This window comes from Triturus cristatus, chromosome 8, assembly GCF_964204655.1.
Source record: "Triturus cristatus chromosome 8, aTriCri1.1, whole genome shotgun sequence".
Lineage (NCBI taxonomy): Eukaryota > Metazoa > Chordata > Amphibia > Caudata > Salamandridae > Triturus > Triturus cristatus.
Genome location: NC_140591.1, coordinates 1697553993 through 1697578571, shown reverse-complemented (window position 1 = coordinate 1697578571; position 24579 = coordinate 1697553993). Strand labels below are relative to the sequence as shown.

The 24579-nt window shown below is 46.6% G+C and overlaps 1 pseudogene across 1 annotated transcript in view; it reads right to left on the bottom strand.

Annotated features, from left to right (window-relative positions):
* LOC146808634 (NACHT, LRR and PYD domains-containing protein 3-like) overlaps nucleotides 1-24579 on the bottom strand; it is an 852065-nt pseudogene that overhangs the window by 353586 nt on the left and 473900 nt on the right. The window lies entirely within an intron of this gene.

Below are 24579 nucleotides of genomic sequence, written 5' to 3'. Positions count from 1 at the left end.
CAGTACAAAAAATAGGTATAACAACTATCACACTTAAAAATTAGCATTTAAAAAACCTCTGAAATTCACTGACAAAAACCATAAGTTTCAGAGATGTTATAGTTAGAAATTAGCATTTAAAAAAGCTTTGAAATTCACTGAAAAAAACATAGGGCCCGATTCACAGAACTAACTTAAGACAAAATCCTAAACTTACTACCATTTTGGTATTCACAGAAGGCACTTACTCATTTTGGTATTCACAGAAGACACTTACTCATTTCGGTATTCACAGAAGTTATGAGTCCTAACTTTAGGACTCCTAAATGCCTTCTGTGAATACCGAAAGTCTTAAATTAAGGATTTTTCTCACATTAGTAGTAGTATAGTTAGAACTCATAACTTTAGGACTCCTAAATGCCTTCTGTGAATACCGAAAGTCTTAAAATTAGGATTTTTCTCAATTTAGTAGTCCTAAGTTTAGACTTAGGACTACTAAATTGAGAAAAATCCTAATTTTAAGACTTTCAGGTATTCACAGTAGGCATTTAGGAGTCCTAAAGTTAGGAGTCCTAACTATACTACTACTAAACTGAGAAAAATCCTAATTTTAAGACTTTCGGTATTCACAGAAGGCATTTAGGAGTCCTAAAGTTAGGACTCCTAACTTCTGTGAATACCGAAATGAGTAAGTGCCTTCTGTGAATACCAAAATGGTAGTAAGTTTAGGATTTTGTCTTAAGTTAGTTCTGTGAATCGGGCCCATAGGTTTCAGAGACGTTATAGTTAGAAATTAGCATTTAAGAAACCTTACAAATTCAGAGAAAAAACCATAGGTTTCAGGGGTGTTATAGTTAGCTGGCCATTTCACTCGTACAAAACCATAGAAATTCCTCTGTTATAGTTAGTTCTGTTAACTATAACTTGCGCGCCCGCAATGCACTGCTGATGATGTCACATATTGCATCATTCATGACATGGTCAGTGACATCACTGATGACATCACTGATGACATCTCAAATGACATCACTGATGACATCATCCATGTGACAATCTGATACACCTCATCAGACACTAGTATAACCTTTCATCACTCACTGTAAAATACAGAGTACCATATTTGAAACCATTGACACACCAATACCAGTTACTACAAACCCACTCACTGATTTCTAAGTCTACACACACAACTCCCCATTCAACAACAGAATCATTTATACATGCAGTCACTAATTAATAGAACACTATCAAATGCACTTATAGTGAGAGAGAAGGATGTGCATTATCAGTTCTGATCCAAAAGCATCGAAAATTGAGGAGACCCATTGCATATTTTTCAGCAGTGTTGGATCCAGTAGCAAAAGCATTGCCCGGATGTCTGAATGTAGTAGCTGCAACAAGTATGAGTCTGGAGCAGAGTGAAGGCATTGTGATGGGTTTTCCAGTAAAGGTAAATGTGCCCCGTTCAGTTGAAATACTTTTGACCCATACCAAGACTGAGTACATAACAAACAACCGTCTGAACAAGTATGAAAGAGTGATTTTGGGTGCAGATAATGTGTCAGTTGCAAGGTGTGTCAATGTGAATCCTTCCACGTTGTTACCTGATACTCTGGATGTGGAAGTAAAAGATGACGTTGATCACAAATGTTTGGATGTGCTTGAATACTGTACCAAACCGAGACCTGATATCAAAGATGAACATCTGGAAGAATCAGATTATGTGCTATTTGCAGATCGTTACTGTTTGAGAACAGAGGAAGGAACATTGAGTGCTGCGTATGCTGTATGTACAGTAGCTGATGTGATGGAAGCATCTTGTCTGAAAGGAATACGAATAGATGGATAAAATCAGGTTGTAGACAAAGAGAAGAAGATGAAATTTGGGTATACAAAGATGAGAGACCTGTTATGCCTGATAGCATGGTCTCAAATATGGCCCGAATGTACCATGGTCAAGCTCACATAGGTAGGGATTCGATGATTAGAATGTTCAAACAGACTTGGTATAATCCGAAGTTTAGGATTATTGCCGAGAGCCTTTGTCAAAGATGTCTGACATGTCAGCAATTGAATCCAGGAAGAAAAACTGTTGTGAGTTTGGGAACCATAGGACGGGAGGGTGGTCCATTCACACGCATGCAGTTGGACTTCATTGAAATGCCACCGTGCAATAGGTTGAGGTATGTTTTACTGATTATCTGTTTGTTCTCAAGATGGGTTGAGGCCTTCCCTACAAAGCGTAATGATGGATTAACTGTAGCAAAACTTTTATTAAGAGAGGTAATTCCCAGGTATGGATTTCCAGTGACAAACGAATTGGACAGAGGGAGACTTTTCCAGAATGAAATGATTCAGCTAATCTGTGAAGCACTGGACATTCGTCAGAAACTACTTTGTGCTTACAGACCTGAAGCATCTGGGGTAGTTGAACAAGTGAATGGGACAATTAAGAATAGAATTGGCAAAATGTGTTTGGCCACATGACTGAAATGGCCTGATGCTTTGCTACTTGTTCTAATGACATTGAGAAGTATCCCAGACAGGAAAACTGGTTTGAGTCCACATGAAATACTGATGGGAAGAGTGATGAGACAAGCATTTGTACCTGTCGACAAATAGCTAGCTATAAATGATGATATCATATTGGATTACTGCAAGGGTCTATCTGATACAGTCAATTCTGTGTTTCACTAGGTTGGAACTGATGCATATGCTTGAGAAAAGCACTCAACTCATGATCTAAGTCCTGGAGACTGGGTTCGAATTAAAATACACAGAAGGAGAAATTGCCTGGTTCCTCACTGGGATAGGCCAAGGCAAGTCATTTTGGTCAGCACTACTGCAGTGAAGTGTGCAGGTGTTAAAAGGTGGGTTCACGCAAGCCATACTATCCGTGTTCCAAAACCAGATAATCTACAAATGCAAGAAGAAGAGATTAGTTCAGATTCTGAAGAAGAAGAAGTAACAAACAGAGTTCCAGATAAGAAAGATCAACCTGTGGGGTGACATCTGGAAATATCAGACACAAGCTCAGAATCCGAAGCAGAAACTGAAATAATTGAAATTCCAGATCTTGAAGATCGACCTGTAAGTCGACATCTGAAAAAAAGCAAAAACCAGTTTGGACATTGAAAAGAAAGAAAAGAAAACTGGTGAAAGTGAAAAGTCTGGGAGTCAAATAGAAAGTTTTGAAAGAAGGAATATTGATCATGAAACTGGAGAAAAGGAAATAACTCATGATAAGGAGGAGATTCCAAGTACCAGTTATGAAGAAATTCCTCGTAAAATAACTGATTTGACTAAAGAAGGACTAGACTCAAAAATTGAACCAGAAATAATAAAGTTCAGAATAAAAGGAAGTGAAAAAGAGATTGAGATCAATTCTGATGAAAGTGATGAAGAATATACTTTGAGAAGGAGTTCAAGGAATAGAGCTTGGAGAGTGGAACGTGAAACAAGTGAACCAGTGATCAAAAGGCCTAAAAAGGGAGATAATTGGCCTACAGAATTTAAAGGACTGAAATTCAAGCTAATAAATGTAAACGGAGAAAGACAAGAATAAGTGAACGAGATTTCTAGCCAAGAAGGCCAAAAGGGAAAGGAGAACAATAAAGAGATTTTGCAAAGACCCAAAAGAGTAAAACGACCAAATCAAAAGTACAAGTCACCTGAGTGGGTATACGTTTCATTACCAGATATACCAGAAGTTGAAAGTAATGTTGAAGAGCAAAGTGACTCTGGTGAGTGAGAAAGATAAAGCAAAAAGGAAGAATATTGGGTTTCAAGGAAATAAAAGACAAAAAAGTGGCAAAACTGAAAGGAAAAAAAAAAAAAGGTCAAATGAAATAAATTCAGTAAGGACCTAGTAAATAAATGGACACATAGAATTGTGTGAGAAATAGCAAAGAGACATTGTTGTGGAAAAGAAATAAGAGACTTTGAAAAAAAAGAAGACAAATAAAAAGCCTGCTAAAAGCACATCTAATTGTGGAATATTTAGAAAATGTTGTAGAATATGGTTGATTTGTACTGCATTATTAATGTTAGTATGGATTATTTAGCAATATTAATTTCATTTCATTCAAGTTTTGAACGTTCGTATAATAACAAATGTATTGACAAAAGTGAAAAAGAACATAATGAAAATAACAAAGTACAATTAGTAGATAACACTGAATTACATAAGGATCGATCAATTAATGATTTTTCCAAAAATATGTTTTCTAGATTGTTAAAAGAGTATGTAGAGTCTATGGATGTGCAAGACTGCTACGTCTGCATGCAATTGCCCGCATCTGTTTCAGAAGGGGTGACCTATCACCATCTTCCTTTGACTTATGGAATGGCATGTAGTGTAATAGCTAGTTTATTTTATCAGACTGGAAAACTAGAGTATTATTATTCAGATATTGATGACATTTTTGCAAAAGTTCCTGTAGTGAATAGAATAAACAAAGTGAAACTTGCTAAAGTGTTGGGTGAATTTTTCTTAGAAATTAATGAACTGACAATAGAATATGCATTTAGAAATAATACATGCAAATTGAAAAAGACAGAAAAGGTATTTTTAGAAATGGCAGAAGAAAGAAGATTAGCTTACCAAAGAAAAGCTACAGCAATTAAATTGAAACCTTCCACATGGAATTGTGATGAAGAAAAATTTGTAAAGAGTGAAACAAATGTTGCTTTAGTACTAGATCTTCCCCAACATGGAAAATTGTGCATTAGAAGAGATAATACAGTATATGACAACTATTTGGTAGGGGCAAGTGATTGTAAAGACACTTATAGAATCATTGGGGGCTGGGAATTTAAAGGTGAAAAAGATCCTGTTTTTCCTGGGTTGTACTTTATATGCGGAAACAAAGCTTATTATAGATTGCCTGACCACTGGTACGGAACATGTTATATAGGTATAGTCTATCCTAAAATCTTTCAAGTAGATAGAGAAACTAATGGAATTCATGAAATAGGTAAACCATTATCTCGTAGAAGAAGAGAAACTTTCTTGGAAATAATAGGTGATGTTTTTGGAGCATTGATACCAGCAGTGGGAATATCGTTTAATGCAAACAGAATTAGGAAATTGTCAACGATAGTAGATCGTTTATCAACCAGTACAGCTGGAGGATTTTTAATGGAAAATATTGAAATGGTTGCCATGAGAGCTACGGTAATGCAAAATAGACTTGCTCTTGATATTGTATTGGCAAAAGAAGGTGGAGTCTGTGGAATATTGAAAGTGCAACATTGTTGTACTCATATTCCTGATAAAAGACAGAATATTCAAAGATATATAAAAAAATATTACAAGTTTGCATAAAGAAATTGTCCCACTGGAGGTTGATGGTGTTCTAGAGAAACTTGGTAAGAGTTTGTCTAAAGTAAAGAATTGCTTTGCTGAAATAGGTAATTCACTAATAGGGAAAATACTAATACCTGTAACAATAATAATAATGATAGCTTTTATGATAAGATTAGGATGTATTTGTATTAAAAGAAAGAGAGCGGAAAGAAAGATGAGCTCAAATATGAAGAGTATCAAACAAAGAGAAAGAGAAATGAATGAAATTGAGATGGAAGAATTTAAAGAAAAGTTGTTCAGAGATACAAGATGTCAAATTTTGAAAGATACTAAAGTCTAAAACTGAAAGAGCATGAAACATGTTCTTAAACAAATTTTGGTGGGATGTTGTTTTGGTGATAAATCACCAAAGGGGTGAGTTGATGGAGCAGGGCCGAGACAACATTTTTTGTGTACCCATTTTGAAATTATACTCCCATAACCATAATTGAATTAACAGTATGAAGCATGTATAAACTAATCAACGAGAATGCGCATAGACATATTACATGACACACGGGAAACTAATGGCTCTTTTTCAAAATAATATATTAATAATTGTGAATGAGTCCTACCAATATAGAGCTATAATATGCGTATTTAGTAAATGAGCATGCATGTTTGTGCTTTTAGAAAGTAAATATATGTAGTCGCAAAGAAAAGAAAATACACTTGGTAAGTAAAAAGGTGCTTTTTAAATTGCTTATGCTAGGTACTAACTAATTGGGAAATTAGAATGGTGGGGGGTAAACATAAGGGTTCTGTTAGACCTGGCACCTTGGCGTGAGTTTCCCTTCCACTTTTTGATGGTGTGCCTCGACTGTTTTGCTGGTGTTGTCCGCTCAGGGCACTGCGCCACGGCTAATCCGTGCCGCAGTGCAAGTGCTCCCTAAGTAAAGTGTACCTGTAATTGATGTCCATGATTGGGTTATTGGATTCACTGTCAGTCCCCAGTAAAATGCACCAGGGGTGCCAGGGCTTGTGAATGCCAATGCTGCTGGTGGGCTTGCAGCGCTGGTTGCGCCACCCACGGAAGCGGCCTTGTAAAGTGTGTCTAGGGCCTGCCACCGCAGACCCTGTGCACGGTCCGGGACCGTCGCGCTGACTGCGCAAGTGCCCCCACTTGCCAGTCCCTAAACCTTCCCTTACCTACATATCAGCCACCCCTCTGGTAGGCCCAAGGGCAGGGTGCATTGTAGGCATAAGGTAGGACATGCCCTGATGTGGGTGGCATGTCTTAGTAGTGAATTACAGCCCTTGTCGTTTTTCACTATTGAAGGCTACCTGCTCTCCATAGGCCAGACTGGGCTGCCGGGATCACGCCAACGCTGTGACCCCAGTGGACTCAGAGAGCATGGTAGAAGTGTCAAGTTTAGTATGCCTGAACTCAGAATAATAAAATACTTCTTGTAGTCAAGTTTATTTTAATATCCTGGGTTTGTAAATACTACTTTTAGAAAGTTAGTATTTACTGACCTGACCATCTCAGTCCGCCTCTGCTGTGTGTATGTGTTCTGCCTGGCAACAGTAAGGAGCAGGGTTGGGGAATCCCCAGAGACAGGTTGGCTGCCAGGTGGTGGGTAGAGAGATTACACCTGGATGGGTGGGAGGAGTACACCTTGACTCTTGAATAGACCTGTGCTCTGCCACCACAAAGCGGGCGCCACCCCCTGTGGGGCGGCTGATGTCTCTGCCCTGCTGCTGAAAGGAAAGAGCAGAGTCACCATAACAAAGTGCTCCAGAACTGGACTGAGCCAGGCCTAGGCCCCCTGGCGCTAAAGAACAAAAGAATCATGGTATAAAAGTAGGAGCCTGGCTCCTAAGAAATCAGAATCCTGTTTACCACAAAGAACCTCTGCCCGACTAGAAGGAGAAGAAGACGCCGGAGGAGCTGGCCTGCTGCTTGCCTTGCTGAGAGAGGAGAGGAAGAGACTTACTGAAAAGACTTTGCTACTTTGTGCTTGAACATTCTCCAAGGGCTTGATCTGAGCTTGCCCCCTGAACTGAACCCCAGGAACAGTGGGTTCTCTGTGCTTCTTGCTCGTCCTCCAATTCGAGCCGTGTGTGCATCCCGCCGGAAAAGAGACTGCGCCCCTCATCGCCCCTCCTAGGGCCGTGACACCCAGAAGCTCGCCTGCCTCAAACCCGTGAGAGCCCCGCTCCGTCCCGAGCCGCTCTCTGTCCCCGGGCCAGGCCGCCTGCATCCCTGTCACCGCCTGCCATTGGAGTGCGCTGAACGCGCTATCACCCCTCCTGCCGGAAGCCGTCCGACGACTGTGATCTACGCCGGGTCATCCAGCTGCACTGACTGTGCCCTGTGACCCCGCTTCGCTATCCTCGGACATCTCAGGCCGCGCCGCCCCCGCTGTGGAGACCCTCCTGCACCGCCGTGCTAAAGGGTCGCGGGCCGCACCTGCCTACTTGCCCACACCTGCTGATTGAGGACCCAAGAACACTTCCCAAGCTGAGAGTCGCACCGACCTGTGCCGATTCTCCACATCACGAAAGAAGTTCCAGCATCGGGCTCGGGGCCCGCAACGCCTTATTTCCCCGTTCGCAGGAACCGATCTCTGTGAGTACTGGAACTACAAGTAAAGAGACTACAAAGTATCCATTTGAAACTACGAACCAAGAACATTTGCCTGCTGTATAACCTGGTGGCCTAGCGAAAACGTTATTGGTCTTGTGATAAGTCTGCTGAGATATATATCCTTATTTTTACATAAAGAAGCGTATTTTTATATATATCCAAGTCTGGTGTCCGTTTCTGGGGGGATTGATGTATTTACTGTGTGTGTGATTGTAAGTGCTTAACCAACAACGCCTGAGGAATCGCCTTGGCTGCTCACGCCACGCACCTAGAGGGTGAGCAAGGGTCATTCGCGAGGGGTTATCCTGCGCCCTGACGTGGAGGAGAGGGTTCCTGCTTGACACAAGGGCAACCTTGCGCCAACCAGAGATCCCCGACTCTAACATTGGTGGCAGCGGCTGGGATTTCGGATTTGCACTTGTAATTTGCATACAGTGAATTATTAATCACCAGATAGTGAGAGCAGACCAAATAACGCAGCCACAGGTTTGTAATTGTTGAACTTTGTTGAGACATCTGCCATTACTGCAACCATGCCTGGCTCACACTCCGCTGGGAGAGCACTCTCTGTGATTTCTGGAATCGATGAGGTGGATTGGGAGAGACTGGAAGGTTACACAACGGAGCAATTGAAAGGCTACAGTGTAAAATTCAGAGTTCCCCATGCTGGATTCAGGAAGAAGAACCAGTACCTCAAGGCGCTGAGAGCCTGGAAGGAGTCACGAGACCCACGGAATGCGGGGGACATCGTTCCACCCGACAATCTTGAGGAGCCCAGCAGAGTCCGGTCGCCAGAGGAGCTGGCAGACAGGGCAGCAGACAGGGCGCATGCAATGGAGATGGCAAAGTTGGCAGGACAAATGGAAATGGAAAAGCAGAAGTTGGCCCTGGAGGCACAACAACGCCAAATGGATCATGATATCAGATTGAAGGAGTTGGAGCTGAAGGCGAAAAGTTTGGACACCACTCCTTCTGGTGGCAGCACTCCACCAGCGCAGGTAGAGTCCAAGGTGTACATCCCCAAAGATGTAGTAAAGGAGTATTTCAGAAAGGATGACATAGGGCAGTGGTTTAGGGCCTACGAGGTGGCCATGTCCTCACACCGGGTCCCTGAGAAAGACTGGGGAGCGGGGTTGTGGGGAAGGTTCCTTGCTGAAGGGCGTGACACCCTGTTAGATTTACCCTTAGATCTCCAAACCTCATACCCCATATGAAGGAAGCTTTAATGACCAGGTATGGGTTAACTCCGGAGCTATATCGACAGAGGTTCAGGGAGACCAAGAAGATCCCTGAGAGTACGTATGTGGAATATGTGACCTTTTTCTGCAGAGCGCTGGATGGTTGGGTGAAGGGTAGCAAAGTGAATGATTATCAAGGGCTGCTTGATTTAATTGCATGGGAGCACTTGTCCAGTCAATGTTTTCCTGAGCTACGCCAGCACCTGATTGATAGCAAGCTGTCCAACCCGAGGAAGCTTGCTGAGGAGGCGGACCGCTGGCTCAGCACCAGGGTCCACAAGGGTCAAGTGGGAGACTCCGCCAAAGGTGGGCAGGGTCCCCAGCAGAAGAGTGGGGGGGACAAGGGTAAACAGAAGGGGTTCCAAAAAGGCCCCCAAAGTAATTCCCAAGGGAACCAGCAGAAGGGTTCTCAGCCTCCCCCACCCCCGCAGCAGAACGGGGCCCCGACAGGTAGACCTGTTCCAAAGGGGCCCTTCAATTGTTATAAGTGTGGTGATCCGGGTCACATTGCCTCTGATCCTAAGTGTCGCCTGTTTGGTAAGACCGCACCCACTGGTGCTCCCCCCCGGCAAGTAGCTAGTGTTAACTTTGGGGAGGAAGTAGCAGTCCAGGAGGGTGGGGGTCCCGGGCAGATGACCCTAGTCTCGCTAGGAGACAGTGAGATGGTCCCTGTAACCTACCTACCCTCTAACACTAAGAAATATGGGCAGGTGGTGACCATTAATGGAAAGAAGGTTGAGGCTCTTAGAGATACAGGAGCCAGCGTGACCTCGGTGAGGCAACACCTGGTGTCTCAAGAGCAAATTGTACCCAATGCCTACTGTAGGGTTGTCAATGCTGACAACGTAGAGAGTCGTTGTCCAATGGCTCAAGTTCCCTTTGAGTGGGGGGAGGTCTCTGGTACTCTACAAGTCGCTGTGAGAACTGACATGCCTGTAGACTGTCTGCTAGGGAACGACCTGGAGAGTTCCCCTTGGGAAAAGGTGGAGAAGACCACGCATCTGAGGATGGTGGGTCTACCCGACTGGGCGTGCGTGACCACCCGGTCCATGGCAGCCAGTAGGGGTGTTGAGAGGGCCCTGGAGCCTGAGGGAGAGGTCCAGGAACCGGCCTTAGGGAGAAGGCGCAGGAGGCGCGGGAAACCGGCCCCCGAAGTTCCCACGGCCCAGGAGGAAGTAGACCCTGAGGGGGATACTCTGGAGCCTACCGGGGAACAGATTGCCGAACTGGGAGATCTGCCTGAGCTGACCCATTGGCAGCAAGAAGGAGGTCCCTCCAGGGAGGAATTCTGCAGGGAGCAGAAAGAATGCCCTTCTCTCGTAGGTATGCGGCAACAGGCTGCAGGCCAGGCCAAGGGTGTTCAGGCCAAAACACACTACGTGTACTGGGAGAGTGACCTCCTGTATTCCGAGCCTAAGGCTGCTGAACCTGGGTCAGCCCGTGTGCTGGTGGTACCCCAGAAGTTCAGAACCTTCCTACTGGGGCTGGCTCATGATGTGCCGTTAGCAGGACATTTGGGGATGGACAAGACCTATGACAGGCTTGTCACCCACTTTTACTGGCCCCAAATGCATAAGAATTCCGATTCCTACTGCAGAGCCTGTCAGACTTGCCAGGCAAGTGGTAAGAGCGGAGGGAAGCACAAGGCTCCTCTGCAACCTTTCCCTGTGGTCGGTACGCCATTCCAACGAGTGGGTATTGATATTGTGGGGCCTCTGGATCCCAAGACAGCCCTGGGCAACAGGTTCATCCTGGTCTTGGTGGACCATGCCACCCGGTACCCTGAAGCCATCCCTCTGAGGACAGTGACGGCCCCCGTGGTGGGACGGGCACTGATGGGAATTTTCTCCCGAGTGGGATTCCCTCTAGAGGTGGTGAGCGACAGGGGGACCAATTTCATATCCACATATATGAAATCCCTGTGGAAGGAGTGTGGGGTAACGTACAAGTTCACCACTCCTTACCATCCCCAAGGAAATGGGTTGGTTGAGAGATTCAACCGAACCCTCAAAGGCATGATCATGGGCCTGGACGGTCCAATGAGGCGTAAGTGGGACGTCCTCTTGCCATGCCTGCTCTTCGCTTACCGAGAGGTGCCACAGAAGTCTCTAGGATTCAGCCCCTTTGAGCTTCTGTATGGTCACCCGGTAAGAGGACCTCTGAGTTTGGTAAAGGAAGGCTGGGAGCAATCTCCCAGGAAACCTCCCCAGAATGTATATAGTTACATGCTGGCCTTCCGAAACCAGACTCGGCGTTTCAGGCAACTTGCTGAGGCAAATCTGGAAGCCAGCCAGGAGGAGATGAAGCGGTGGTACGACCGGAATGCCACTCTGGTAGAGCTTCAACCTGGACAAAAGGTGTGGGTCTTGGCCCCAGTGGAGCCTTGTGCACTTCAGGATAAGTGGACAGGTCCATTTGAGGTTGTGGAGCGCAAAAGTCCTATCACCTACTTGGTGGACATGCAGACTCCCAGGAACCCTTTGAGGGTCCTACATGTTAACCGCCTTAAGCCCCACTTAGAGAGGACCGAAGTGGGCATGCTGCTGGCCACTGATGATGGAATGGAAGAGGAGACCGAGCCTCTTCCTGACCTCTTAGTGGCCTCTGAGAAAGATGGGTCAGTGGATGGAGTTAACCTCTCACCCACCCTGACGCCCGAACAACAGGAAGATTGCCGCCACTTGCTGGGACAATTTTCCGACCGATTCTCCCTGGTTCCTGGTGTCACAGATTGGTGCGTCCATGATGTGGACACCGGAGACAGCTTACCTGTGAAGCACAAGGCTTACAGGGTAACTGACAGGGTCAGAGCTTGCATTAAGGAGGAGGTCTCCAAAATGCTTGCGCTAGGGGTGGTTGAGTCCTCCAGCAGTCCTTGGTCCAGCCCCGTGGTCTTGGTCCCAAAGGCTGCTGCGCCGGGAGCCACACCTGAACTCCGGTTCTGTGTGGACTACAGAGGACTCAATTCAGTCACGAAGACTGACGCGCACCCCATCCCCAGAGCTGATGAGCTCATTGATCGGCTGGGGGCTGCCCGGTTCCTCAGTACGTTTGATTTAACGTCTGGGTACTGGCAGATCGCCTTGACCGATGGGGCCAAAGAGAGGTCAGCATTCTCTACACCAGATGGGCACTTCCAGTTCCGAGTCATGCCATTTGGGATGAAGAATGCCCCTGCCACCTTTCAGAGGTTGGTCAACCAGGTACTGGTTGGGCTGGATGCGTTCAGTGCCGCCTACCTGGATGACATCGCAGTGTTCAGTGCCACCTGGCCTGAACACCTGCGCCACCTCTGGGAAGTGTTGATGGCGCTGCGCCGAGCAGGCCTCACGATCAAGGCAAGCAAGTGCCAGATCGGGCAGGGTTCCGTGGTGTACTTGGGACACCAAGTGGGGAGTGGCAAGGTGGCACCCTTGCAACCCAAAATTGAAACCATCCTGGCTTGGGAACCCCCCAAGACGCAGACCGCAGTGAGGGCCTTCCTGGGGCTCACTGGGTACTACAGGAGGTTTGTCAAGGGCTATGGAACGATCGTTGCCCCCTTGACAGAGCTGACTTCGAAGAAGCAGCCCAGGAACGTGATTTGGACGGACACCTGTCAGAAAGCTTTCGACACCCTGAAGACTGCCATGTGCACGGCGCCCGTGCTCTTGGTCCCTGACTTCTCCAAGGAATTCCTAGTCCAGACAGACGCTTCAGAGCATGGTGTGGGGGCTGTTCTTTCACAGATGACTGAGGAGGGCTGGGACCAACCCGTAGCCTTCATCAGTAGGAGGTTACTTCCACGGGAAAGTAGGTGGAGTGCAATTGAGCGAGAAGCATTTGCTGTGGTCTGGGCGCTGAAGAAGCTAAGACCCTACTTGTTTGGGTCTCACTTCCGGGTTCAGACGGACCACAGGCCCCTCAGATGGTTGATGCAAATGAGGGGTGAAAACCCGAAGCTGTTGAGGTGGTCCATCTCCCTACAGGGTATGGACTTTACGGTGGAACACCGTCCTGGTACAGATCACGCCAACGCTGACGGTCTGTCCAGGTATTTCCGCCTTAGTGACGAGGAACCCCCTGGGCAAGGGTAGTTCTCCCCACATTTCAGCTGGAGGGGACACGTGTTAGACCTGGCACCTTGGCGTGAGTTTCCCTTCCACTTTTTGATGGTGTGCCTCGACTGTTTTGCTGGTGTTGTCCGCTCAGGGCACTGCGCCACGGCTAATCCGTGCCGCAGTGCAAGTGCTCCCTAAGTAAAGTGTACCTGTAATTGATGTCCATGATTGGGTTATTGGATTCACTGTCAGTCCCCAGTAAAATGCACCAGGGGTGCCAGGGCTTGTGAATGCCAATGCTGCTGGTGGGCTTGCAGCGCTGGTTGCGCCACCCACGGAAGCGGCCTTGTAAAGTGTGTCTAGGGCCTGCCACCGCAGACCCTGTGCACGGTCCGGGACTGTCGCGCTGACTGCGCAAGTGCCCCCACTTGCCAGTCCCTAAACCTTCCCTTACCTACATATCAGCCACCCCTCTGGTAGGCCCAAGGGCAGGGTGCATTGTAGGCATAAGGTAGGACATGCCCTGATGTGGGTGGCATGTCTTAGTAGTGAATTACAGCCCTTGTCGTTTTTCACTATTGAAGGCTACCTGCTCTCCATAGGCCAGAATGGGCTGCCGGGATCACGCCAACGCTGTGACCCCAGTGGACTCAGAGAGCATGGTAGAAGTGTCAAGTTTAGTATGCCTGAACTCAGAATAATAAAATACTTCTTGTAGTCAAGTTTATTTTAATATCCTGGGTTTGTAAATACTACTTTTAGAAAGTTAGTATTTACTGACCTGACCATCTCAGTCCGCCTCTGCTGTGTGTATGTGTTCTGCCTGGCAACAGTAAGGAGCAGGGTTGGGGAATCCCCAGAGACAGGTTGGCTGCCAGGTGGTGGGTAGAGAGATTACACCTGGATGGGTGGGAGGAGTACACCTTGACTCTTGAATAGACCTGTGCTCTGCCACCACAAAGCCGGCGCCACCCCCTGTGGGGCGGCTGATGTCTCTGCCCTGCTGCTGAAAGGAAAGAGCAGAGTCACCATAACAAAGTGCTCCAGAACTGGACTGAGCCAGGCCTAGGCCCCCTGGCGCTAAAGAACAAAAGAATCATGGTATAAAAGTAGGAGCCTGGCTCCTAAGAAATCAGAATCCTGTTTACCACAAAGAACCTCTGCCCGACTAGAAGGAGAAGAAGACGCCGGAGGAGCTGGCCTGCTGCTTGCCTTGCTGAGAGAGGAGAGGAAGAGACTTACTGAAAAGACTTTGCTACTTTGTGCTTGAACATTCTCCAAGGGCTTGATCTGAGCTTGCCCCCTGAACTGAACCCCAGGAACAGTGGGTTCTCTGTGCTTCTTGCTCGTCCTCCAATTCGAGCCGTGTGTGCATCCCGCCGGAAAAGAGACTGCGCCCCTCATCGCCCCTCCTAGGGCCGTGACACCCAGAAGCTCGCCTGCCTCAAACCCGTGAGAGCCCCGCTCCGTCCCGAGCCGCTCTCTGTCCCCGGGCCAGGCCGCCTGCATCCCTGTCACCGCCTGCCATTGGAGTGCGCTGAACGCGCTATCACCCCTCCTGCCGGAAGCCGTCCGACGACTGTGATCTACGCCGGGTCATCCAGCTGCACTGACTGTGCCCTGTGACCCCGCTTCGCTATCCTCGGACATCTCAGGCCGCGCCGCCCCCGCTGTGGAGACCCTCCTGCACCGCCGTGCTAAAGGGTCGCGGGCCGCGCCTGCCTACTTGCCCACACCTGCTGATTGAGGACCCAAGAACACTTCCCAAGCTGAGAGTCGCACCGACCTGTGCCGATTCTCCACATCACGAAAGAAGTTCCAGCATCGGGCTCGGGGCCCGCAACGCCTTATTTCCCCGTTCGCAGGAACCGATCTCTGTGAGTACTGGAACTACAAGTAAAGAGACTACAAAGTATCCATTTGAAACTACGAACCAAGAACATTTGCCTGCTGTATAACCTGGTGGCCTAGCGAAAACGTTATTGGTCTTGTGATAAGTCTGCTGAGATATATATCCTTATTTTTACATAAAGAAGCGTATTTTTATATATATCCAAGTCTGGTGTCCGTTTCTGGGGGGATTGATGTATTTACTGTGTGTGTGATTGTAAGTGCTTAACCAACAACGCCTGAGGAATCGCCTTGGCTGCTCACGCCACGCACCTAGAGGGTGAGCAAGGGTCATTCGCGAGGGGTTATCCTGCGCCCTGACGTGGAGGAGAGGGTTCCTGCTTGACACAAGGGCAACCTTGCGCCAACCAGAGATCCCCGACTCTAACAGGTTCTATTTCTAAACTTAACTTCTGCTGTGTTTGTTTTACATTAGTTCTCAGTTGAGGCCTATGCAGTCTATCTGCGAGAATGATGAAAAATGGCTAATGACTGAAATATTGGCATGAGTCGTGAATGAGGTTTCTACGCATGCGAGAGAAGGGAAAGCCGAGTAAGCAGAAAGGCTTGAGCGCAAAGCGAGTGATGTCAAGGCCAGCCTGGCCCACAGTTTGAACTCTGCCATGGGATGTTTGCTCCTGTGACACTGTGAGAACGGAACAATGACAGAGAACATTGTCGTACTTTGCAATTTGGGACCGCGTAGGAGGCAGGGCCCTACCCCTGTCTACCCCGGTATCAGCGAACCGCAAATGGTCAATGCGGTATGTACAAGTGCTTTGTGTAACGTTTTAGCTATGAATGCACTGTGTATATGTTATTATACATCACTACGTGGGTTCCATCTTAGAGCAGTGGCCATCTTATGGTTGCCCTCACATAGGCTACATATCATGAAGCAAATACGGGCCTTTTAGAGCACATGTGCTTTCCTTTGACTTTTCTGTGACCTGGGCAGCTTGGCTCCGCTGCCCCAGGTCAGTCCGGTCTCACGAGCTCCCCGTCCTCCGGCCACCTGTGATTAGCATCAGGGCTTGACACACCATAAAGTCTTTTCATCCTACACGAGCCTCCAGCTAATCTCTTTCACACCTGACTGTTCCTGCTTTATGGCTTGTTTTTCAAACAGGAGATGCTCATGTTTATTGGGGCCTATTGATATCTGATGTGGGATCTGAGCCTTGCTGGGTAAATAATTGCGGGCTGGCTTAACTGGAATGTGGGATGGTCATCATGACTCTGCCTTTTCGTTTGTAATGTATACCTTTATATGGCCATATCGTAAACCAAGGAATGTGTGCCTGAAGCATGATATTTTGTATTTAAGGAGAAGCCCGTTTCTGTAATTTTTAGCAGTCTCCTGAGAACATACACGCTGTTGTACTTCTAGGATACCTGTAATTGGTCTGCAGCCAATCAACTGATCTTTGACTTCACCCAGAAGACTCTGTGTTTCTGTAGGTCTGAAACAGGAAGAACCCGAAGTCATAGGGTGTGTTCCCCTGCACCGCTGGGCTTAAAATTCCCAGTACTTCAGTTGGCGCCCAACGTAGGGCGATTTCAGCGGTACCGGTCCAAGCCAGAGGTTCGTGAGGAGCTTCGTGTGGAAATTCTGGAGGAAGGCCGCCACTTCATCGACCCCTGCATGTCGACGTCGTCCGAAAGTCTTTTATGCGAGGTTCTCCACATCCCGACGGCTACGAAGGACTGCTGCCCTGATTAATTGCCCTGTTTTGGACCCTTGACGATTTTGGTAGAGCGAAACAACCGAGAGAGTCTTCTGGTGACGCCATTGATCATCGATATTCAGTTAAGTATAAGTGGAGCGTCTCCCAGTTTGAATTTGGTATCCTTCGGGATTATTTTGATTTGGAGTTTGCAAACCCCAAAGCCAGAGGACTCGTGTATTCACGAGACTATCGTAATCGATAATCCTTTGAAGTTTGGAACTAGACTAGTGAGCGAAGATGCCTGGTACTAGTGTATTTGGAAGATTATTTTGTTTGAGTTGTGGAAGGGATTTCCAGTTAGAGGATTCATGTCCGGTTCCTCCAATTGGAACTCCAACTTATGAGCTTTATGTAAAACATGGCGTGGGCCACATTGCATACAATGAAGTATGGATCCGATACACCAGAAAGGACGGTGTTTTAAAATGGCCCCAAAATGGTAGTTTCGATACAGATATCTTAGATAATTTGGAAGTGAAATTGTTTAAAAAGAAAGCCCGGCCGGCGATGTTTGATTCTTTCCGCCTATGGCGAAAGGAAGCCAAACAGAAGGAAATTAAGCTAGCAAAAAGAAATAAGAGAGAAAGAGGTATGTCAGTGATGCAAGCAGCTGTGCAATTTAAAGATAATGAGGAGGAACAAATTAATGAGCAATTGCACAGACAGCGCAAACTAGGGATTGAGAAATGTTACCCTGTTTTGTCACCCCTTGTGCAAGATGAGACAAAAGAGAAAGAGAAAGTTTCCCTAATGTCCCATTTGCTAAGTTCGCCACCCCCATATGCGCAAAATGCCACAGCACCTCCACAGCTTGTAAATGTGCAGCCTCCAGTGAATATGCCGCAAGCCTTCCCGCAGCCGCCAGCTCCTCTTCAGCTGGCTCCTATCCCTGCAGTGCAGCCCTCTCAAGGGCCGCCAGTTTTGTTACCTGTTACCCCCGCGCTTCCTGCAACTTTGCCTAGCACGCCAGCGGCTTCCCCTGGCGCTCCTTCTTACACTACCCCGGTACCTGTATCTGAATCTGTTTTTCTTCCCTCTGTCTATCCCCCCGTTTTCGCCTCAACTTCTCCTTCAGCACGACAACGACTAGCTAATGTAGTTACTAGTTTAATGTCGCCTCTCTTTGGATCATCCAGTGCGACTCCTGGCTTACAGCGTAAGCAATTGCGCAGTCAGCTGCCTGGTCCCGACGAGAAAGAGGTGTTAGATCATCTGGCGCGTAGGTGGATTGGTTTCCCTTCACTCTATGATGTGGAATCTGTTGTTAGCGTTTTTCACCAATGGGATGCCCCAAAACAGAGGTATGTCTTTGATAAAATGTGTGAATTCCTCTGTGAGGAATTGGAGGATAATGGTGCAAACCCAAACCCACCGGAATTGTGTCGAGTGCGATTTGATTTTGAAACAGGTATAATTGTGGGCCCTAATGTAGATAAAGCAGTTGCGACTTTACTGTCCCTCAGAAATGGGGATTGTCAGCAATCATTGTTTGAACAGGAACTCCCTGTGTGGAAAAAGGTAAAAGCGCGCCAATATCCAATGCGTGAGGTTCCTCCAGTTTGGAGACCTGGTGATTTAGCTGCTAACCCACCTGTTCAGCTATATTTTCAGCGTGTTTGGGTGCATGTCCCATGGAAGCGATCTGAGGTGTTAGCGCTTAAGCAGACATTGCCTGACCCCCGTAAAAACCCTACCAGATATTACAAGGAGTTATCACAAACTGCAGAATCATGTGTAATGAATTTGGCTGACATAGATATGTTGTTTGGGAATGTTGTTCCACAGCCTTTATGGGGATCCATTCGTAATGTAGATCACGCTGCAGAATTGGGTAACACATGGGCTAATATCATTGCTGCAGATGCTGGACAAGTTGGTGGCGCGAAACCTGACCCTTTAGTAGCAGACCTCCCTGGTAGAATTATTACCTACATGAAAACTATAATGCCCGCGATGCGCGTAAATTGGGATAAACTATCCGCATGTAAGCAGAAGAAAGATGAGACAGTGTCCGATTTCTTTACCAGGTTTGAAGAAACGTTTATCGACCACAGTGGTCAAGACATGAGCACTGAAGGTGGCCAACGGTTATTTGTTGATAAATTTGTGCAGAATCTACTTCCCGAGTTGTGTAAGAAATTAAAAGACTCAGAAAGTTCCTGGGCTGTTTCCTCTTCAGCGCAAATACTGGCTACTGCACAGTATTATGAAAATAGAGATAAAGACGAGAAGGATAGAACAGATAAGAAAACGAAAGAACTGAAAACAAAGGTCCTCTTGCAGCAGGCCTATCCACCACGTGGAGGATAGAATAATTATAGGCAAACACAAGGTATCTATCAGCAGCCCCAACAGTTTCAGAATAATCAGCAAATAAACGGGTATTATCAACCAGGAATCCCTGTAGGTCCCAACCAATGTTCATATTGCAAAGAGGAAGGTCATTTTAAATATAGTTGCCCTAAATTAATGCAGCGTAACAGTAATGCGTATGGCACAAGAGGTAGAGGTGGTCAGCAAGCTCCTAGAGGTAGAGGGCGTGGAAATGTTCCCCAGAACGCGCGTCCTCTTCCGCCTCAAAATACCATATATAGCTTTGATCAGCAAGCCAACGCGACTGGTAATACAGCTCAGTACTACAATAATGATTATTATGCAGAAGATGACAATGTAGAAGATAATGATTACTAGGACAGCCGTAGACAGAGAGAGGGAGTTGTTTCAGTGCCAGTGGATCAGAGTGGACCCTATGTTAAAGTAACTACAGCAAATGTAACGGAGCCCTTTCTGCTGGATACTGGTGCTGCAAAGAGTTCAATCATGCATTCAAAACTCCCTGGCGCGCCTTTGTCTGGCGAAATGAATGTTTCAGTAGGTTTTTCTGGCGCCCCAGTTAGGAACCCGATTTCTGGTCCTATGTCACTTTCTGTTGGACCTTGTGAGCTAAAAGCACCCCTCATCCTAACGACAGGTTGTGGTGAAAATTTGCTAGGCTTAGATTTGCTAAAAAGATTGCATGCAACGCTATATTGTTCTCCCTCAGGAGTACAACTTACATTAGGCAAGAAAGTGATTTTCCCGATGTATTTGTCTAAAAATGCAATGCCACCTGAATTGTCATCCCTTCCGGATGTCCTTTGGGCTACTGGTCCCAATGATGTGGGTCTTTTGGAAATACCGCCATATGTGGTCACTTTAAAAGCCAATGTCAGATTGCCACGTATTCCCCAGTACAAGATCTCAAATGAAGGTCAGAAAGCATTGTTAGCAATTGTCAGTGATTTGATTAAAAAGGGTGTAATTGAAGAGACAAGAGGCAACGTTTGCAATAGTCCTGTTTTACCTGTCTTAAAACGAACGGACCCTTCACAGCCACCTGTTTACAGATTTGTGATTGATCTGAGAGAGGTTAATAAGATTGTTGTACCACAGTTTCCAGTTGTCCCTGATATAACTGCCTTGTTAACCATGATTCCAGCTTCCAGCTTCCGCTGCATGGTTCTCAGTGATCGATCTGAAGAATGCCTTCTTTAGCATCCCAATTGCAGAGGAGAGCAGAGACATTTTTGGCTTTAGTTTAGGAGGTCGCAGCTTCCGCTTTAAACGCGCTCCCCAGGGCTACTGTGAGAGTCCATCAATATACAGTCAGGCTTTAAAAGCGCAGCTTGATGCACTGGTTTTACCCAGTGGCGCTATCCTTATTCAGTACGTTGACGATTTACTAATCGCCGCGGATACTGAAAAGATTTGCATACACGCTACCTTGTCATTGTTGCGTCATTTGTCTGCCTTCCATCACAAAGTGTCTCTCTCAAAGCTGCAATATTGTCGACAAGAAGTGACCTACTTAGGTCATCTCTTATCTAAGGAGGGAAGGAAACTGACCCCAGAAAGAATTCAAGCCATTGCACAATTGAGTGTGCCAAGAACACAGAGAGAAGTACGTGCTTTCTTGGGCATTACTTCATACTGTAGGCATTGGATTCCCAATTTTTCCTTGTTGGCAAAACCTTTGTTGGCATTAACATGCAAAGACACACCGAATCCTATCCCATGGTCTGAAGAGTGTCAGAAAAGTTTTTTGGAATTGCGCAATGCATTGTGTTCAGCTCCTGTGTTGGGTACCCCTGACTACAGCAAGCCTTTTACATTGTATGTTCATGAAAAAGATGGTTGCGCATTATCAGTGTTAACACAGCCTTTTGGCGATAGACCGCGCCCATGCGCATATTTTTCGTCAACCTTGGACCCGGTAGCGAGGGCATTGCCAAGTTGTCTGAGAGCCACAGCCACTGCAGCTATGTCTATTCGACAGTCTGCTGGCCTAGTAATGGATCATACATTGATTGTTATGGTTCCACATGTGGACACATTGTTAAACAGGACCAAGACACAACACTTAACTAGTGCGCGATTATCTGGATATGAGCTGACACTGTTAGCAAACCATATACACATAAAGAGATGCAACACGTTGAATCCAGCTACATTATTACCAGTTCCAGCAGACCTAGATGAGATTGAGCAACATGATTGTCTGTTCAGAACAGAAGAAGAGACGAAAGGGAGAGTAGATCTTAAAGATACTCCCCTGACTGAGTGTGATGGTACTTTATGGGTGGATGGTTCGTGTTTTAAGCTTCCGAATGGTGATACGACTGCTGCATATGCTATCACGACTTTGCACACGATTGTGGAAACTGCACGTGTGCCACATAATTCGGCTCAAGCAGCAGAATTGATTGCCCTTACGAGAGCATGCGTGTTGTCTGAAGGAATGAAAGTGAACATATATACGGATAGCCAGTACGCCTTTGGCGTGGCTCATAGTTGTGGGCGATTGTGGAAAGAACGTGGGTTCCTGACCTCGCATGGAGCTAAGATTCAGAATGGCAAGTTGGTGAATGATCTCCTTGAGTCGCTGACCCTACCGTTACAAGTTGCGATTATGAAATGCAGTGCGCACAAGAAAATCATTGATGATGTTGGTAGTGGTAATGCGTTTGCTGATGAAGTCGCGAAAGAAACAGCAAAAGATGTGAAGACTCGAATGTATGTTGCAGGCCCTGCCAGATGGGTTAGTGATGTTGGAATGTGTGAAAACACAATAGAAAGTGTAAAGTCCCTTCAAGCTGAAGCCACAGAGAAAGAGTTGAGCAAGTGGAGAGAAAGTATGGGTAAGTTGGATGAGAATGGTTGTTGGATTGATCTGTCAGAACATAGGCGATGGTTGTTACCTGATGCATATGTGCTTCCAGTGGTTACTATGGCACATGGAATGGCACATATCAGTACGAAAGGAATCTGTAAGTTGTTGGCTCCAGTATGGCAGAATGCTGGAATTCCCAAGTGTGCAGAGAATGTGGTCAAGAATTGTATGGTATGCTTGAAGTACAACCCTGGTAGGGGAACCCCAACTCCAGCTGGTCATTTTGCGCCTCCATCATATCCATTTGAAGTTTTGCAGCTAGATTTTATCCACATGGAAAGGTGCAACAACCTGAAATATGTGTTGGTGGTTGTCTGCGCTTTTTCAAAATGGATAGAGGCCTATCCCCTAAAGGACAACACTGCTCTATCCACAGCCAAAGCCCTTGTGAAGGAATTTTTCCCTAGGTTTGGAATGCCAAGAATGGTGTGGAGTGATAATGGGAGTGAATTTGTGGGTCAAGTGATGAAGAATGTGTGTGAGGGATTAGGGGTTAAGCAGAAATTCCCGGCTGCAAATCACCCCCAATCAGCTGGTTTAGTAGAACGCTACAATGGCGCTCTAAAACTCAAGCTGGCCAAAATCCAAGCGAGCTCAGGTCTTAAATGGCCTGACGCTCTGTCTCTAGCACTCCTGTCCACCAGAATGACTGTGCATTCACGAGTGGGACTTAGTCCCTACGAGGTCGTTTTTGGCCGCCCGGCTAATGTATGGGGTGTGCCAAGACCGGCGAAATTCAGTGAAATCGAACATCCAGTACTGCTTGATTACTTGTACGAATTGACGGCTAAATTGCGTGTTTTACACCAACAGGTGCACGATACTCTTCCCCAGGCCTCTGAAGCTCCAGGACACCCTATCGCCCCTGGCAAGTGGGTTCTGGTGAAAAATTTCCAGCGCAAGAGCAACGATGAGCCTCGTTGGATCGGCCCTCATCTCGTACTTCTGTCTACAAGATCAGCTGTTCGAGTAAAGGGGAAGAAGAACTGGATCCACGGCGCCCACGTTAAAAGGATACCTTTGCCTCTGCCGTATGACCAGTGGGTCCAGGAGGGTATCGCAGACTCTGAAACAGACACTGTACCTCATTTTGTGCCGTTCAGTGATGCACGCATAAAAGGCACAACTTCAGCAAAACAGAGTGACGATGTTTTGCAAGAAGCTGTGCCACCGTCAATTCGATTGGACACCACAGAGCCTGAACTCTTGTTTCAAGATCAGACAGTTCCTGCCCGTTTTCATTATAATCTAAGACCAAGGCCTATGGACAAATAAATATTCTTTTTCTTTTACCTTTTTATGTTTTTCGAACCACCATCCGGGTTCAGCCGCAGGGTCGCGGTGCCAAGACTTTAGGGTACAGGCCGAAGACGTTAGGTCAACGGTTCTGGTTGTTCTAGGGCGTTCCCTGGACTGACAGGCGTACTCCTTAGCAGAAGATACCCACCCGCCGCGAGCGGCACGATTAGAGGATGGAGTTTTTCAAGATGGAGAGACCCGCTGAGGAAATGAACTTTAACGCAAGAATGTGTAAAATAACGAAGAGCAAACGTTTTGTATTTTTATGCCTGTTTGTATTATGTAGTATGGTAGTGTTTACTGTAGGATTTGTATTCTTCTCCTCTCAAGAGCCCATTGCACCCACTGTACAGCCTATACCTCCTCCTACTGTCTCCTCACACTCTTTTCACCCTCTGCCTGAACATGAACAAGCTAGATGGACTGAGTTTGTAAACAACTCGTTTATTCAGCTCCTGCACCAGCACCAACTAGTCATGAATACAACCAATTGCTGGGTGTGTGGTTTAATGCCACATACCATTAATAAGGGTATTCCCTATCTAGTGCTGCCGTTTAGTTACAATGGATCGTCATGGGCATTCCAGACCATGTTTCTCTTTGCATTAGATGCCTACTCCCCGCGACAACCGCGTTCCATCAGACCTAGCACCAATAACAAAGCTTTAATGAAAGGAGTTGCCGATATGAGCAGAGATATCGACGCATACTCATCTATTCCCAAAGAAGAGTTGAGAGCTTATGTAGGGTGGAACGCGACGGGGTATAGTATTAGTCTGGGTGAAAGACAGCGAAAAATCTCATCCCAAATCTGGGTCGTACCCCACATAGGTCGGTTCTGTTTACAAGGTAATGGTCAGAATCCAAGAGCTCAACTGGGAAGAAGTGACTGTACTGAAACGTACACTTTTTCGTCACAGTTTTCCCCTGCGTTTTTGGCTGCCAAGGGTACATATTTTATCTGCAATGACCGAGCATATACATGGTTGCCCCCTGACTTCTCGGGCACATGTTATATTGCAAATTTGCTACCGCCAACATTCACTGCTGCCTCCGACTATCACAAGACCAGAGTTGTGAGAGGCGTGATTAGTAAGGAGGATACTGCCGGTCAGGAAGCGGGAGACTTCTTTTTGGGTTTCCTGCCGTTTTGGGGACCTATGGTCAATAGTAGGAACCTGAGACAACTGACTCGTTTGGTTGAATCCACTGTTAATGTTACGGCTGGTGCCCTTGGTAATTTGACAGCTGAGCTCC